Source organism: Protopterus annectens, chromosome 1.part2, assembly GCF_019279795.1.
Source record: "Protopterus annectens isolate FY-2018-M chromosome 1.part2, PAN1.0, whole genome shotgun sequence".
Classification (NCBI taxonomy): Eukaryota; Metazoa; Chordata; order Ceratodontiformes; family Protopteridae; genus Protopterus; species Protopterus annectens.
In genome coordinates this window covers 113,043,583-113,061,974 of record NC_056727.1, presented here as the reverse complement: position 1 = coordinate 113,061,974, position 18,392 = coordinate 113,043,583, and positions in this window count along the sequence as shown.

Sequence of the window (18,392 nt, the reverse complement as noted above, 5' to 3'; positions counted from 1 at the left end):
TTGTTTACCAGGGTAGAACACTGATCAAACAATGACCAATTACAGTCCCAGCTCTGGTTACATCATAATGTAATAAAACAATATATAGTATACAGATAACAATTGTTTACATTTATGAGTAATAACATGGATTTTTTGAGGGACACTGAGCAATGGTTTACTTGAATTGTATGATATGAGGGATCAGACCTATAGATGACCATATCATCAGCATAAAGAAGTACTGGTAAGTGGGACAGGTCTAGTGGAAGGTTATTGATGAAGACTGAGAATAGAAGAGATGCAGGAATGGAGCCCTGTGGGATTCCAGAGTGAATAAGGTCCTATCTTTACCTGAAATGAATGGTTGAATAGGAAATATTTAAACTATATGGTGGCATCAGGGCTGCCCCAGTGTCTTGCAGATGGTGAAGGAGAATTGGATGGTTGACCATGTCAAAAGCATGGGTTAAGTAAATGAATAGAGCTCCAGTAAGATTTCTATTATGCATATTACTTATGATGTTAGTCAGGGTCCATGGAGCAGCCATTGTGCTCCTACCAGCCCAGATTCTGTGCTGCTTAATGAAAATCAGGTAGTATTTTTGTAGGTAAGATAGGTAAGATTTTTCAAGACTTTTATCAAGGGTGGGTTGGATCAAGATGGAGTGGAAGTGAATGCAAGAAGAAGGCTTGGTTTTCTTTGGTACTGGTCTGACAGAAGATGATTTCTAAATATTTTTTAAGTGATGAAGGAAAGCAGGAGATGCAGATAGGCAATAGTTTGGTATATGTACTGTGAGAACTTGAATGGAAGTTCAGTAAGTAACCAGTTGAGGTTGGTGCTAATGGATACATTAGTCTGAGAAATAACTGAGATGCTAATGGATTTATGCAGCAGAACAACACTACCGCCAGGTCTGGTGCCTATCCAAGCATTGGATGGCTATTCTTTTGCCAAGACTCAGTTACTGCAATGAGATCAGGGGGAGAAGGAGCTCAGAAAAGAGCTTATGCTGTCAATCGTGTTTCTATACTGTCAGTAGTGCAACAAGTAGCACACTCACCTTTAGTGCAGATTCCAACAGCAGGTAGATCAATTGATGACACTGCAGTGCAGCATAAGGGGGTGCTGCATCTTGAGTGTACTGTCCTTCAGATGAGACATTAAACTGAAGCCCTATCTGTTTGACTGGGTGGTAGTTCAGGTGGATGTAAAAGATCCAATGGCACCTATTGAAAAGAGAAATTTTTTTTAATTTGTGTACATATATACAATTCATATTTTTACATATTGACACATGTACAATATTTACATATTTTAACATTCAATATATTGATATTTCCATTTTAAATATCCACCTACTATTTTACCCACAACCAAAACTATATTTTTCCAGTATTTTTGTCAATGTCCATTTTCCATTGTATCTGATTTCATTAAGTCTTTCATTCCATATAGTCCATGTTACGTAGAATATAACTCTGTCCATTTCTTAGCTTCATTCTGGGATCTTGTCCCATAAAACCCATACTCTATCATGTCCATGTTTAACATTTCAAAATTTAAATACCTTTTAATAAAATCATGTTTACATATGTCTTTCTACAATTTTTGAATTCTCTCACATTAAAAAAAAAAATTCTGTAGTTTCCTGTTCTTTACATTTATTACACATTCTATCCTGTTTTCTCTTGTATGGCATATTTGCCCTCAATGGTAATTTTCCTATGGACAACCTCCACAAAAAAATCATTGCATTCTTTAATTCTTTTATAATTTCTGTATTTCATCATTATTGCGTTCTTCTTAACTATCGCTAATTCAATGGAGCCACCAAACAAAAGAATATCATAATGTTAACAAACCACTGTTTTCTGTTCGTTTTTATCACATTTTTTTTTCATTTCCACAATACAATTTTACTGTAAAATTCTTTTAATTCTTCATTAATAACAATTTTACTGCCTTTTATCAGTTGCATTTCTTCCCAAATTTCTCTATATTTACAATACATTATTGTTTCTGTGAAATCTTTATTATTTTTCATTATTCCTTTCAGTACTTTATACATACTTAAAGAGGCAACATTTACAATTGGATTTATCAGTCCCAATCCCCTTCTTCATCTTTTATATGCAAAATTCCCCTCTTAACCAGGTTCAAACATGACCCCCAAATAAATAAAAAAATGTCCGCATAATTTCTTTTTCATATTTCATTGGCATCATATAAACATTTGCAATATAAGCCATTTTACCTATTATTATGGTGTTGATTAAACATGCTTTCTTTTTGTATGAAAACCTATATGTCTTCCAGAATGTGATCATGTCTTTGATTCCTTTAATAAGTTTATCCCATTGTTGGTGTCTGCATTCTGTCCTTCTAAACAGTATTCCTAAAACATCTATACTCTCTTCGTTACATTCCACACCTCCTATACTACCTTCATACCCAAATCCTTTGATTTTTATCTTTATATATGCTTAAACCAATTTTCTTCATCCATGTATTCAATTTTTCATTAATTTTTTTCCCATCCAGACTTTACTTTTTGCTATTACTACAATATCATCAGCATAAGTATACATTATTGGTAACTGTATTTCCTCCATCATTCTATATCTTCCATTACTTGACATTTTCGTAATTTTCATTACTATGTTCATAATAATAACAAAGATGATACTACTTGCAGGATATCCTTGTTTTATACCACACTCTATTTTCAAATCTTCCCCAGTCCAACCATTTACATGTAGTTTCACATAATTCTTTTCATATATTGATTTAATTACTTGTTTTTCTTGTAATTTCATTTATGTTGTATGCTTGTAAAATTTCCCATAATGTTTTATACTGAATATTATCATATGCCTTACTGACATTACCTATCGTGATTTTTGTTTCCACTTTTTTATTAATAACAACATCATCAATTACTTCCCTTATTATCCACAATAGGTCTTGACTCCCCTTTCCTTTTCTCCCAAACAAATTCTGATAATATAATCTTTCTATTTTACATTGTAGTCTTTTAGTGACTATCTGCATGAAAAATTTATAATCTATGTTATTCAGTGCAATTGTTGGTCTCCAATTTTTATTTCATCTTAATCTCCTTCCTTTAATATACATTTTATCACACCTGTGCACATTCTTTATACTTAATTCCTCTTTCTAGCTACCCATCCATTACTAATATAAAATATTTTTGCCAGTCATGCATTTCTTTATACATAATATGTTCAGTTCTGTCCAAACCTGTAACTGAATTAACATTTATATCTTTCAAGAGCTTATTCTCTCTAAATATTCATTATTTTCCTTATTTAATTTTGCATCATTATACATTTGTTCTATGTTAACTTCTTTTTTACTATATAAATCTAATAGATATCCTTACATTATTTAAAATATTTCTCCTTGTTTTTTTTACTTGTTTCCCTTCATTTTTAATTCTCTTATTATCTTTGCTTCTTTTGCTATCTTACATAAGTGGGGTGCTACTTCATCTTTTTTCCTTGTAAGCAATATATTTGCTTATATAACAATTTATTAACTTTATCCTGATTTCTTCTATATAGTTCTTTTTCTTTTTCATAAAACAAGTTTTCTTCTCTATCAAATCTTTAAATATTTTTTACTTAATATTTTGTATTCCATTTTTTTCTTTGTTCTTTTCTTTTTATACATGCTAAAATACTTTTTTATTTCTTTTTGAACTCAATCCTCCATATTGTCCAATTTTCAAAAAAAATCTCTTATACTGATATGTTGTTGACATAATTCTGTAATTTATTTTCTTTCTGTTGAATCTAACTCTTTTTCATTTACTCTTTTCATGCATTTTCCTATTATAATATATTCCTCATTTTCATGAATTCTTATCCAAATCACCATATGATCAGAGAACCCATTATATTTAATTCCTTTTTGAGTAATTGTTAGGCCTTCTGATATCAAAAAATAATAAATTTGTCTTAATTTAATTTCTTTTGTAAGTCCAGTGTTTATTTTCCCATATTTTTAATTTTCCACTTTTCATAATTTCAGTAACCATTTTAACATCACATCTATTCTTTTTACTTCTCATATTACAATTAAAGTCACCTGTCATTATTATATCCATGTTAACACAGACATAATTAGATATACTTTTAAATATTGTTTCTCTTTCTTTTTGTCACATATACTATTAATCTATTTACATATTTTCCATCTTATATCTGCTACTGTTATGTGGCTCAGTTCTACTATTGTAGCATCTAATATTTTTATATTTTTTTAGCATAGTATAGATAGTAGGTAAGTAAATATTGTGGGAAGAAATAGCCAGGGAATTGTTATGGTTAGGCTTGTATAGGACCTAGGGCCGATAGCCTAGTACCAACCTATGAACCTATGAACCTATATACCTGAACATGTTTCTTTGCCTATATTTCAAATAACAGTACCATTGCAAAGTTTTTCTGTTTGCACCCTTTCTTCTTCTGTTAACATTCTAATTTCTTCCAACACTATTACATGAGCATCTACTGCAGCACTGTATTGTAAAATACTAATTCTTTTCTTAATATTCTTCATGCTTTTCATGTTCGAACCTAATATTTTCAGCTTTATAGAACAGTTATTAAAATAATCTTCTTATTACTTACCTTTCTTATTCTCTCTTATCGTTATATTTTTAAATTTTCTTTGTCTTTCCCTTACTCTCTTTCCTATTGAATTTTTCTTGCCTTTTAGTATATGCCACTCTGACTCTTCTTCACTCTGTTCATCTGTTGCTCTTTCTTTTTCTTTCTACTTGTACGTTTAAATACCATTTCTATGTTTTTCTTGTTGTGTGTTCTAGTACAACATTCTTTTCTAACTCTTTTTCTTGTATAATTTCATTTTCATTTCCATTTTCTTGTATTTCTACCTCACCTTATAACCATGAATGTCCTGTGTTACCACATTCCTTACATTTCACTTCACATTTCATTACATTATGACCTGTCTGACCACACAAATAACATATTTTTGTCACATTCATTAAATGATCACTTTTTCCACAAAAATATTAAGTCTTTGGTTGTCCTCTGTACCTCACAAAACCTCCATTGCCGTGCACATTAATAATACTATGTATGTGTATCACATTGTCATTTTCCATTTTTAAAATTATTCCACATTCCCAACCCCAGTCCATAATCCTCTTTCATCATGGATTTTAGTAGTGTCATTACTTCTCTACATATTGTCAACAAATATTCTCTCAGTTCTTTTGCTCCCTCTTCAGTTCTAAACTGAATCAAGATTTGTTTTTTGTTTACCTGAAAAAGGCTTGCACAACATATTTTGACCATGAAAAGTCTGCTTTCTTTTTTTCATAGGCCCCAAAAAGTTTTCTCCATGCCTGGCCAGTTTAAAAAAACAAGTCACAAAAAATGTTTCTTTGCTAATTAAAATGAAAGCTCTTACCTCTTCAGCCATTAGTTCCAGAAGTGCAGTAATTTTGTTCCATACCTCATATCTGTCCAGGCCTTTTTCTTTTTTAATGCTCAAATGAACATGTGTCTTCTCTACTTCCTTCATCTTTGTCTTCTCCTTAGCTCCTTGTTACACTGTTTGAGCATAGGACTTTCTTTCTGAAACCTTCTCTGGCTCTTTTTCCTTCTCTTTTTCCTCCCTCTTCTACTTTTACCATAATGTCACTTCAGGATATAGCAGTTCCACTTTCTGGCTCACTTTGGTTAACTAACTGTTCCAGATATTCATCCTGCAGCCCTCCAGACTGGAGGGTTGAAATAACAAATATTTATACAGTTTCTGCCATTTCAAACAGGTTTTCTGGAAGTTTTCTTCTGAATCCATCTCCATCTCTGAATTTAGCTCCATCTCCTTCTTGATCTCCTCACCATCAGCAGACATTTTCTCTGCTCCCACATCACCTGAAAACATTTCTGGTAGTAATTCCACCATTTTTCTGAATTTTCAACACATTTAACTTCCAAATTGCCTTGGCTCTCAGCAGCCATGTTTTTCTCTGTTCCTCTTGGCTGCCTCCATGCTTGGAAAGGAAACAGGAAGTCAGGATGTGTAACATCCAATCTCTTCCTCCAATGCTCTGGCCAAATTTTCCGTACTAGTATATATACCATCTTGGGAACCCCATGAAAACAGCCTACTAGTCTACTGAGACTAACCCATTTAACACCTGTGCCATCTTACTGATTTCAGGCCTCTCTTACTGTACTTACTTCATGAAAGGTTAGTGAGGATGTACAAAAGTGTCGATGAATAATTAGAGATGGGTTATCAGGTTATCCTCAGTGTTGCAGTTGGACATCTTTTAAAACATCACATAGCCAGGTAATGAATGTTTTTTTTTTTTTTATTACATGTTCTCACTGCAGACAATGCCTGCTCTAACAACTATGTATAGATACGTTTTTGTACGCAAATGCCTGGCAGAATGATCAGAATGCCACTAAGGGCAGTACTACACCTTTTCAGAAAGGTTGTTCTAAATTCACCACTATTTTTTAATGTCTTTCTTAAAGGGACAGTCCCAAGGTTTTTTTTTTTTGTTTTGATTCTGGTCTTTGTTTACATTTTCAGTCTATATTATAAAGTCGAACAACCAAAATGTCAACTTACCTTTGATCGACACCTAAATGTTGAAGCTGCACTTCATTGAAACCCCAAATCATTGATTTCTTTCCAACAGAAAGAAATTGGTAGGCCAACAATGGACATCGCATTAAAATAAACACTATTAAGTGGGAGGCTTTGCACCCCACACACCCCAACATGATGGGCTGTGCCACCCACATCCCCCTAACTAAATATACTAACTCTGAGATCACACTACAGTCAAGAAAAGGGCAGATGTAACAGAATGGCCAACCCCTTTCCCTTGGAAAGAAATTGATGATTTGGCCAGTCGATAAAGTGCAGCTTCAACATTTTGGATGTTCAACTTTATAATATAGACCTACATTTTCAGTCTGGCTTTCTGAGCATGTCACAGCTTTGGGTGTGGGTGGGGGGAGGTGTGCCTACAGGAAGCTTCAAAGGTGTTGGCCAAATTCCATCTGAAAATGCAGTTGTACTCAAAACAGCCCTCAGTGAGTCATTCATTACTTTTTTGCCTGTGCTTCTTAACCTCATGGAAAAGTTTCAGGAATTTTATAACCTGACATGCTACAGCCTTGCAAGAAAGAAAATGAGTATTGCAAGGCTGAAACATTATTAAAGAAGAGTTTTCTGGTCCTTTCATTTCATATTTTATTTTGTGCTGATTTCTGTATGCTAGGCTAGTGCAATGATTTTATAACTTGACTGCCACTTGCTCTGTACTTACTTTGCTCACTTTCTTAGAGAAAAGCTACTCTTATACTCACTTTCCTCACTTGTCTACAGGAAAGCAGTTTTTTATTCAGGCATGTCCAAGGGTCAGCTCCCAGTGTTCTCTCCTGTCTATCTGATGAATCCGGGCATCTTGGGGCAATGTAGCAATTGCCTCATGTACACAGACAACCCTCTCCTCGTACCACCCAACACCACAAACTGTGAGAGATGCACTTATCTAGCCAAACTGTAGGTAAAGATCTCTCCATCCAAGACTGAACTTGGCAGTCAAGAGGAGAAGGTAAACACTTGCACCACACCACACTCATCACATTGTCCCACTAAACCTACACCACCACAATCCACATATAGAAGCAGAAAAACATTCACAGAGGCTCTCAATAATAATCTGCTCAAGCAACATAGACCTCCAAAGCAGAAACGCAATCAACCTACACCCCCAACACAATCCAAATTACACATAGCCTGCAGACTTAGTGTGTCATTCAACCACAGCTCATAAGGCAAAACAATGTACCCAACGCACTAGCCATAGGTGACTCTATAGTCAGGCACACTGATGTCCCACTCACCAGGCTAAACAAGGAGAAGGTTACTGTCAGCTGCCTGTCAGGTGCCAGGATCCACCACATGACCCATGCACTCAGGACATTCCACAACAAATACAAATATGACTCTGTCATTGTCCATGTTGGTGTGAACGACCTGAGATGTACCTCACTGGACTGCATGACAAAAGACATGAAAGAGCTCTCCAATCTTGTAGCCTAGGCAGGTATGACCCTAGCCCCGAGTAGCATTCTGCCATCACCCACAATGATTCTGCAGTGCAAGGGCAAAATTACTGACTTCAACAATTGGCTAAACACCTGGTGTCATTCTAAGGGGTTCCAGTATCTGTCTGCCTGGGATGACATGGTTGACAGACCACGATGCTTTTCCAGACATGGCCTGCACCTGTCACCCCTGGGATTCTGGATACTGGCCTAGGCTCTTGCCACACCTATAGTGCCTTTTTTAGGCAAGGTTCAAATGACAAATTCACCACTGTAACAGGAACAGGCAAGCAAAAACTGAGGGTAATGCTACTCAATGCTAGAAGTCTAAATCTCAAAATGCACTCCATCGAGGCACTCCTTAAAATGGAGAACATTGATATCTGTGCAGTGACTGAGATCTGGTTCAAGGCTCCAGAGTGCACCCCTGCATTACCAGGCTATAACTCACATCACACTTGTCGGCCTTCTAACCTGGACCGGAACACCAAAGGCAGAGGTGTGTCCATATTCATTAAGGATATCCACACCTCCATGCTAGTTGCTCAGCATAATACATCTGAGGTTATCCAAGTGCAACTAACTCTGGGCAAAGCTGCAATCCAAATTGTAGCTTGCTACAGATCCCCCATCATGCCCCAGGATTCCCACTCCTCTTTTCTTGATATACTGGAAAATATTAGGGTTCAACCAAACACGCTAATAATGGGTGATTTCAGCTACCCCACCATTAACTGGGAAAACTACTCATGTACCAACTCCTTCACTCAACGCTTTCTGGAATTCATAAATTCCAATGCCCTGGATCAACTTATCCACACCCCTACCAGGGGCAACAATATCCTAGACCTAGTCATTACCAACATGAGTGACCGGTGTTCTACACCTGAAGTCAACTCCTCATTCATCAGATCCGACCATAAGCTAATCACTCTAGATATCCACAGCCCACCCCCACCCCCCATTAAGGTAACCATGGTAAAAAATGTCTCCAAAGCCATCTTCATGCTTCTTAAGACAGAAGTGGCGAACTTCAAGACACCCATGCAGATGGACAATATAGTTACAACTGCATAAATGGACTCTATAAATGCTTACACGAGTGCATGGATTGTGCTATCCCAAACAGAACCAAGACGCTATCATCCACACAAGGAAGCCAATCTGGTGATCTCCTGCCATAAACAAACTCTACAACAGAAGGAAGAAACTGTTGCAAAAGAGAGTAAAATCCCATGAGTGGAGGAGCTCCCTGGTTAGCCTCAGTAAGAAGCTAAGATCCCTTTTAAGATCCTCCAAAGCTAGCTACGAAAACAAAATCACCACTGATTCTAAGGACAACCACAAAGCATTCTATAGCTGTGTCAGGAATCTCAATGGCAACACCCAGATCTGCTCTGAGTTACAGCACAAGGCCATGAAAATTACAGAAGCAACTGATATTGCCAACATCCTGGCGGATAGGTTCAGTGCTAACTTTACCCCCTTTCACCCCCTAAAGAGCCCATATCTATACAGGAAGAATGCAGAGTCCCTGTAATCACAACTGCGCAGATAAACGCTGCACTCTGTAAAGCCAAAAACACAGCATCCATGGGACCGGATAACATCCCAGGCTGTGTTTTACATGAACTTCCGAACAAACTGGCTCCCCACCTAAGCACCATGTTCAATCATAGCCTCACATCAGGCTTTGTGCCCACCGAATGGTGCACGGCAACAGATATTCCACCCCACAAAGGGGGAGCCACCACTGATCCTGGGAACTCTCACCCTATTAGCCTGACGAGCCTGGTCTGTAAGGCCATGGAACATATCAACATGGAACTCATAAACAAAGACTTCAGTAACCTCCAAACTCTGGACCCCACCCAGTTCAGGTTTGTGAAAGGCAGATCATGCCTCCTGAACCTGATCGACTTCTTTGAGGCAGTCACCAAAGCTGTAGATGGGAGTAAGGTAGTTCATACAGCCTATCTTGATCTTGCCAAGGCTTTTGACACCATCCACCATTCTGGAATTATAGATAAACCCACTAAACTAGGTATAAATCCTTACATCACAAGATGGGTTGCCAACTGGCTCACTGACAGAACCCACACTGTAAAAGTTGCAGACTCCACATCTGACTTCAAATCAGTGACAAGTGGAGTACCACAGGATTCAGTCCTGGGACCTCTCCTGTTTAGTATCTACTTCTCTGAAATACAGGCTAACACAGGAGGCCTTTGGCTAATGAAGTTCGCAGATGACTGCAAACTAGGAGCCATAGTCGATTCCCCAAATGATGTGGACATCCTACAGAAGGGCCTCACTGAGACAGATGCCTGGTGTCAGAGCCATGGCCTCAAGCTCAATGCCAAAAAGTGCATTGTCATCCCCTTTGGTAAAAACTCTGTATCCATGAACTACCACATAGGTGGCAGTCTACTTAATGGCGAATGTGTGATAAGAGACCTTGGGACACAGGTGGCCAGTAGTCTCTCCTTTGATAATCACATTGCCACAGTAGTCAGGAAATCCTTCTATGTGGCACACCTCATCACAAAAGGGTTATCATCCGGGAAAAAAAGAGGTCATTGTTCCCCTCTTCTTGACACTCATTAGACCTATTATAGAGTGCAATGCCCCTTTTGGAATGTACCTTACAAGACATCTGCAGCAGCTGGAAAGGCCACAGAAGTACCTCACAAAGAGGATTACTGGCCTCAAACAGATGCCCTACATTGGCCGTCTCAAAAAACTCCAGCTTTACTCCATAGCATATCGCCTACTCCAAGGTGATCTTTGCCTAACATATAAAGCTATGTCAAACCCAGAGCTGTTGGACATGCTACACCTAAACAAATCCCAATCCCTCTGAGCTACATGGTCTAGGGACCTAAACCTTGTCACCAAAATAAACAGGACATGCTGGAGGGATAGATTCCTGTCCCAGAGACTTCCCATACTCTGGAATAAGCTACCCATCTATGTCAAGCAAAGTTCCTCATTAGCACTCTTCAAGAAAAATCTTCATGAGTGGATGAAATAGGAAATATACTCCGGGGATCATGTCTGTGGCTCTGCTGGACAGGGGCACAGGAAAAAAAATTTCTTGAGTGGCATAAGCCAGGGAACCTTGTTGGCTAGGCTTACTTAGGCCCTTGGGCTAATAGCCTAGTACCTACCTATGAACCTATGTACAAAGCATATGAATGATGCAAGTTTCAGACTGTAGTAGAAACAGTATTTTTCTTTTTTTTCATTCGTTTCTTGATTTCTGAATACTAGCCACATGCAATGGGTTTCTGACCTGCAGGTATTTCTGTAGAAAAGCATGTCTGTGATGTAAGGTGAAAGCACTGGTAGACAGTCTTCTGTTCCTTTTATTTTCTAGTCTAACATGTGCTTATTTTTGAATATGAGTCCCCTGATTTTATGACCTGGCTGCTTATAATTCTGTAGAAGCATGAGTGGTGGAAAATTCAAACATCAGTAGACCCACCCATAGGGTGACCATGGTAGTGCAGTGGTTAGTGCTGCCACCTCACAGCAAGAGGTTCTCCAGTTCGATCCTCGGCTGGGGTGCCTTCTGTGTGGAGTCTGCATGTCCTACCTGTGGTCGCGTGGGTTTCCTACTGGTGTTTCGGGTTCCTCCCACACCCTAAAGACATGCTGTAGGTGGATTGGGCACTCTAAATTGGCTCTAGGCATGAGTGCGTGTGTGTGTGTGTGTGTGTGTGTGTGTGTGTGTGTGTGTGTGTGTGTGTGTGTGTGTGCATGTGCGTGTGTGTGTGCTGTTGCCTGACTTCATATACTGCTCTTTTACAATTACACAGTGTTGGGTGCCGGGCTGGCAACTCGACATTGTAAAACTCCACTGCCAATTATGAGCAGACAGGTGATCTGCTGTGGTGACCCCTAACTGGGAGAAGCCGAAAGAAGAATAAGTAGAACCACCCATCTCTTCCTTTAATTTCATAGTTTATTTTGTGCTGACTTCTGTTTACTAGTAAAGTGTATTTTCTAGTATACATGCTGCATCTTGGTGAGTTACTGCATTGTATGATATATTCTTCAGCACTTTTCTTTCTGTGTCTACCTTACCACTGTATGCAGTGGGAACTGGTTCCACTGTTACCTATTAAACATATAACTGAAATGCTAATGTGTATGCATTTGTCATCATACTATGTAGGATCTGACATCCATTAGTCCTACATGACACCACAAATGCTCTCGTATGCCTTGTCATCTGGCAAATTAACTCAAGATAAATACAGTGTGTGTGTGTGTGTGTGTGTGTGTGTGTGTGTGTGTGTGTGTGTGTGTGTGTGTGTGTGTGTGCGTGTGTGTGTGTGCGTGTGTGTGTGTGCATGTGTGTGTGTGTGTGTGCTGTTGCCTGACTTCATATACTGCTCTTTTACAATTACACAGTGTTACTACAGGGTTGTCACCTCTCCAACTACCCAAAGTGGGACTTTTTTTATGGAAATCTAATATTTTGCAGGTTCATACTTACAACTAGTATAAAGGGCTGGGCTTCAATTTATTTCCCAAAATAAAAGCTTGTTTTGTAGAATTGGATTTTTATTCTGTCCCAATTAATAATTAGGTGTGTCAAATACAAAATAATTGTCATATGCTACATAAAGAAAACTTATGAAACATTTTTGTCCAAAAATCTCAGGATGTTCGCCATTTGTGATGTTTTTTTTTTTCCACAGGTCACAACTGCCCAGATAGGGACTGTCCTGCATAAAGTGGGACAGGTGGCAACCCTGTCACTTTCAATACTGAAGAAACACAACACACATAGGAAACCTGCTCTATAATATAATGTCAGTGTATACTGCATGACCACCATTCAATAACAACAGTACTACTTGCCACTATGGCTGAATCAAAATTCACTTGTTATGAGACCATGTCCAATACAACACTTGTTATGAGATCTTGTATTATAGAGCCCTCCCTGAGTTATAGGGGATGTTAATCAGAAGGGTACCACCATCTTGTCTCCATTACAGAGATTACACAATGTCCCATTCCATTAATGACAACACTTGAGACAGTGCAGCTATGCTCCCAAATGCATGCTGTTTCTGATTATACTATTTTATGCTTTGCTTCTTTTTCATTGCCACTGTGCATACCTCTCAACCCCATAGCTCACCAAATCTGGGGAATGTTGGAAGAATTGGGGGGAGGCTCAAAATTGGGACTGATTTTAAATATTGCTTTTACAAACTTTGAAAGTTGAATAGGTTTGCGTTAGCATGCATTTTCTAAAGGATATGAAGCTTGGCATTCAAATGTCTATCATTTTTTCAGTGACTTCAATCCTCAAAGATTTGCCAGAAAAAGCTGGATATTATAAGAAACAAAGCAAAACAAAAAAGGTGAAAATCTGGACATTCTGTAAATATCTGGACAGTTGACAGGTACAACTCTATACTGCAAGAAATACTGTGTGCTTCATTAGCTAGTATGGCACCTTACATACAGCACTGCTGTTTTTTTTTTTTCTTATAAAGATATACAGAACAGCCATGGGGGGCACTATAGATCCACTTACAAGCCACTCGTCCTGGTTTTGGCAAGATAACAAGGATACCCCACACTTTTCACCTCCATTCATGAGTGTTCAGCTTATAATGTGGAGCCCCTCTGCATTTCTAGGATGTCTGTCACAGGAAGACCTTTAAGTGATCTGTGAGTTTTACCCCAGCTCACACTGTGCTCTAACGATTGTAACTTAATTATGCCAAAGTGGAATGGCAGTGACTGTATTCTGAGATCTCCTGGATCACAAAGATATACTCTATTCTGTTAAGAGTGTCTAACTCTATCATATGAAGAAACATTATGTCAGTCATTCTTATCCATTAGCTTATCCATGGAGCATTCCTTGTATGTTTGGGAAAAATCATGTACTTTCCCTCACAGACTTCTCTGAACTGTGCCATCACTTTTACTTTAAAACTCATCTGTATACTGCCCAGGTGCATCTGCCATGTAAGGGTTTTGGGTTCTATATACATGGTACTTGGATTAATTTTCTATTACTAACATTTCAGTATAGCACAAGGGAATTATAAATTCCAGACTGTGCCATTCTTCAATGTTAAATTTAAGACAACATCTCCCAAAGCTGGTGATAATTTGGCGGATGCCAAAAATCTCACAGCACTTATTAAAAAGAGTAGGATTTTTATATTTGTAATCATTCATACATTTCATAATATTTACATATTCACATGTTTACATTATTTGCATGAATAACATCACTCAATACATCATCTTCTTTTTAAGTATTCTTCCCACCCTTTTACCCACAAGCAAAACCATATTTTCTCCAATATTTTTGTCAGTGTCCATTTTACACTGTATTTGATCTCATTAAGTATGTTGTTCCATATTGTCCATGTTACATAAAATATAACTCTGTCCATTTTTCTTTGCCCTTTCTTGAGACCTTGTTCTATAGTAACTGTATTATATCATGTCTATAGTTAGCATTTCAAATTTCAAGCAATCTTTAACCAAATCATGCTTACATACTTCTTTCCACAACTCTTGAATTATTTCACATTTTAAAAATACATGTTCTGTAGTTTCAAACTCTTTACACTTATTACATATTCTATCCTGTTTACTTTTGTATGCCATATTTCCTTTTACTGGCAATTTACCTATGGACAACCTCCACAAAAAATCATCACATTCTTTAATTATTTTACAATTTGTATATCTCGTCATTATTGCTTTTTTATTACTTATTTCTAACTCTTTCCACAGATCAACAAAATAAAAATATTTCATAATATTAACATACCAGTCCTTTCTGTTCTTTTCTATTACATTCTTTATAGTTTCCATAACACCATTTTACTATGAAAGTCTTTCATTTCTTCATTAATAACACTTTTACTACTTTTCTTCATTCCCATTTCTTCCCAAAGTTCATTGTATTTACCATATATGATTGTGTTTACCAAATTTTTATTTGGTTTCATCACTCCTTTTAATACTTTATATATATTTAAAGAAGCTGCATATACAACTGGATTTATCAATCTCAGCCCCCCTGCTATTCTTTCACATATAAAATTTCTCTCTTTACAGGGTTCAATCTCAACACCCAAATACATGAAAATATTATCATCAGAATTTATTTTTCAAACTTCACTGATATCATGTAAACATTTGCAACATAGGCTGTTTTACCCAATATTATAGTGTTTATCAAATGTGTTTTCTTTCTATATGAAATCTATGTGTTTTCTAGAAAGCAATTATATCTTTGATTCCTTAAATAATGTTGTCTCATTCCTCATGTTTATATTCACTTCTACCAAATACTATATCTAATATATCTATACACTTGTCAGTATATTATTCACCTTCTATTATACCTTCATAACCAAATCTTTTACACTTCTCTTTATTTATACTTAAACCAATTTTCTTTAATATTATACTTAATTTTCCCTTATTTCTTTCATCCACAATTTATTTTTAGCAATTATTACAATGCCATGAGCATAAGCATGCATTATCAGTATTTGTACCTCCTTCATCATTTTGTATTCTCCATTACTTGTCATTTTATTTATTTCCATACTGCCATATTCATAGCTAATGAAAATATCACACTGCTGGCTGGACATCCTTGTTTTATTCCACACACTATTTTCACATCTTCCCCAATCCAGCCATTTATATTTAATTTCACATAATTGTTTTCATATATTGATTTAATAATTTGTAATATTTTGTCACTTATGTCATATGGCTGCAAAATTCTCCATAATGCTTCATATTGTATATTATCATACGCCTTACATACATTACCTATCATAACCTTTATTTCTATTTTTTCATTAATAATGTCAATTAATTCTCTTATTAACCACAACAAATCCTGACTTCCCTTTCTCTTCCTTCCAAACAAATTTTTATCATATAACCTTTCCATTTTACATTGTACTCTTTTAGCTATTATTCTTCTAAAAAAAATATAGTCCATATTATTTAACATTATAGGTCTCCAATTTGTTATCTCATCTTAATTTACTTTCTTAAACATGAATTTTAAAACCCCTGTATACATTTCCTTGTACTTAATCCATCCATCCATTCATTCATAACTTGTATAAATACAATATTTTTCCAGTCTTCCATTTCTTTATACATATTATATTCAGGGTCCCTATTAATTGCTCAAACTTTTTAAAGTTCGAATGTCATATGGTCGACACCATATGATCAAAGTTTAAAAAGTATGAAGGTGAAAAGCAATGGGCCCCGTACGGTGCAGAATGAGAAAATTTCCCATTTCTGCACTAAAGTGCAATCTTGGAGTTGGTATATTTAAGTAGTGGGGGTATGGGGGGGGCAGGGGGGCTGCTCAGAGTGTTGAGGTAAGTTTTTTTTTTTATTTTTTATTATATTTTCGATGTTCAAACTTTGCTCCTACGTTGTCGAACATATGAGGTTCGAAGTTTTGAAATTTCGAATATATAATATAGACCCTATATTAAATCCCATCTAATCCCATGGTGAATTTTTGTTAATATCTTTCATAATCTCATTTAACTCATTTATATTTATTTTTTTCTCTAAATATTCACTGTCTTGTTTATTAAATCTTTCACCATTATAAATTTGTTTTAGGCATACTTCTCTTTTGCCATAAATCTAGTACATAACTCTTAATTATTTCATATATTCCTTCTTGCTTCGTTAATTCTCTTGTTATTTTTCTTTTTTTCATTGTTTTGCATAAATATGGTGCTACTTCCTCTTTTTTACCTTGTAAGCAATATTTTCTTATATAACAAATTATTATTTTTTCTTGATTTCTTTTATATATTTCTCTTTTAAATACAATATATTTTTCTAATAAACTATCAAAAAGTTCTTCACTTAATACTCTGTATTCAATTTTTCCTCTTTTCCTCTATACATTTTAAAAGTATCTTTTTATATTTCTTTTTAAATTGTATCCAACAAATAGTCCAATTTTCATAGAAAGGTCTTATATTAATATGTTGTTTCCAAATTCTATAAGCTCTTTTCTCTCTTCTACGTCTAATTCATTTTTGTTAATTCTTTTTATTCCTTGTCCTATTTTAATATATTCCTTATTTTCATAATTTTTTATCCAAATAGCCCCATGATCAGACAATCCAGTATATTTTATTCCTTTTTTAGTAATTTTTTAAACTTTCTGATATTAAGAAGTAATAAATTTCTCTCTTAATTCCATTCTTTTTATAGGTCCAGTGTTTATTGTCCCATATTTTAATTGTCCATGCCTCATAATTTCTGAAACCATTTTAACACCACAGTCCTTTTTATTCTTTATGTTACAATTAAAATCACCTGCCATTATTATATCCATATTTACACAAATATAATTAAGTATACTTTTAAACATTATTTCTCTCTCTTTTTGTCATATATGAATTTAAGGCTATAACACTATATACATGCTTTTTCCATCTCAAATTGACTACAGTTATTCTCCCTAGCTCTATTATTGTTGTATCTAATTTCTTTATATTCTTTTTACACAATAAACATATACCTGAACATGTTTCTTTACCTATATTGCAAATGACTGTACCATTCCAAAGAATTTCTGTTTGCACACTTTTCTCTTCCATTAACAATCTAATGTCTTCTAATACTATTATTTGAGCATCCACAGCCACGCACCTATATATAATATTAATTCTTCTCTTAATATTTTTCATACTGTTCACGTTTAAAGCTAAAATTTTCAGCTTTATGTATCAATTGTATAAAAGATAGTTTTATCCATTACCTTTCTTATTTTCTCTTGCCATTATATTTTTAAACTTTCTTTTTCTTTCCTTAACTCTTTTTTCCTATTGAATTTTTCTTGCCTTTTCCTATATGCCACTCTGTCTCTTCTATACTTGTCTCATCTATTTCTCTTTCTTTTTTATCTTTTTCTTTAATTTTAAAAGCAACGTCTACCTTTTTTAGCTGTGGTGTATCTTCCTGTACAACATCCTCTTCTTTTTTTTTTTTTGTATAACTGCTTTTACAGTTTCTTTTTTGTTTTCATTTTCTTGTGTCTGTATCTCACATTCTAACAATGAATGTCCTGCATTGCCAAATTTTTTATACATATTATATTCAAGTTCAGCAGATATAAAACACAAATTTTAATGACAAAATAAAATGCGGATAAGCGCTTTTGTGATAAGCTTCATCAGATCTAAAATGCATTTCAAATTACATTCTTAAAAGTGCAA